Raw genomic sequence first — 1,551 nt, 5'->3', positions numbered from 1 at the left:
TGAACCTGTTAAAATTCACATTATACACGCGTTGCTTTTTTTCCCCGTATAATGTGTTTTAAAGATATTCTTATGGCAGCATATGTTTTTGAGGGCTGAAAATATTTCATTGCGTGGATGGATCATTTTTTTTTTAACTAGTCCCTGTTGATGGACATTTAGATTGTTTCCACTTTTTAGAATAAATATACTTTATCCTTTTGCATACATATGTAAATACATTTCTAGAAGTGGAATCCCTGGGCCAGACAATATGTGCATTTTTCCTTTTGATAAATCAATTGGCCTTCAAAACCAGCAACAGTTTGTGAGAGTGAGGGGGTTGGAAGGATGTGTACAGCTGCGACAGGAGTAGAGAATGAGGAAGGCGTGGGTACTCAGGGGACTGCTTCCCAGGGAGAAGGAGCTGCAAGGACAGTGGCAAGAAGGCAGGAAGTCAATAACCACATTGGAAGAACTGTGAGGATCTCACCCCCAAAATACTGAGAATTAACTCTAAAATTGGTACATAATGGATGAGCTTATATGGGGCTCCAATGCCTTTCAGGTTAGAACTAGGAAGAAATGGCAGAGTTTGACTGCAACTTAGGAGATTGTTCTAAGGCGGCTAAGGAGAATGTGTCTGCAAAAGGGAGATGATCAGTGGGAAACAGAAGGATGTAACTAGATGAGGAAGGTGTTGGGGGTGACTGGCCCCACGTTACTCAGAAGGGGCTCTCTTGCCTGTGGCAGGTGTAGCCCTGTTGTGCAGCTGGCTCATCAAGTTATCCAAGAACATTTGACTCATCCAATCAACTCCTTCTGCTCAGACGCCATACTCCCCAATCAGCGCCAGGGTCATGATTTGGCTTTTCCTGTTCATTTCTCTACAGGAAAGGTGTATGACAGAAGGACCCCTATCATAGCACTTACCTCAGTGTTATAATTGTGTACTTGTCAGTCTATGACCTTACACGGAAAGTGTCTTATTTCCCTCTCCCTTAGCACAGTCCCTGATATACAGCAGGAAGTCACGAAATATTTATGTGAATAGGAACATTCACATGGAAGGAAAAATCACATCTAATTGGGGTTAAAGTGGGCAGTGGTCAGGGGAAGTGGAGAAGAAATAACATTTGAGTGCTGAGCCTTCCTTGAAGTGTTCATTCAATATTTACCAAGTCCCTATTTCGTGCTGGGTACTGGGCTAGGAGACACTAGGTGTACAGAGATGATTGACATAGTATTTGCTTTCCAGGAATTCCATGGGATGGGAGACATTCTAGGCTGAGGGAGCTGTATGAACAAAAGGCTGGCATCCCAAAAGTGCTCAGTGTGTTTGAGGGGCTATAGTTTACGAGGGTGGGGATTAGGCTGGAAAAGGGCTACACAGTAAAAGGTCACTACTCAAAACAGAGATCAGTGGAAGGTGATATGCCTTTTAAACCTTGCCCGTCACAGGTCTGTCAAACTAGAGTTTGGACTTTATCCTGGAAAAGCAGAGAAATCAATCACTGGGTACTTTTAAACAGATGAGTGCCACGATCAAATATCTACTTCAGAAATTTTCCT

The sequence above is a fragment of the Galeopterus variegatus genome, unplaced genomic scaffold, assembly GCF_000696425.1.
Source record: "Galeopterus variegatus unplaced genomic scaffold, G_variegatus-3.0.2 Scaffold47681, whole genome shotgun sequence".
In the NCBI taxonomy this organism is placed as follows: Eukaryota; Metazoa; Chordata; class Mammalia; order Dermoptera; family Cynocephalidae; genus Galeopterus; species Galeopterus variegatus.
This window is presented reverse-complemented; position numbering follows the sequence as displayed.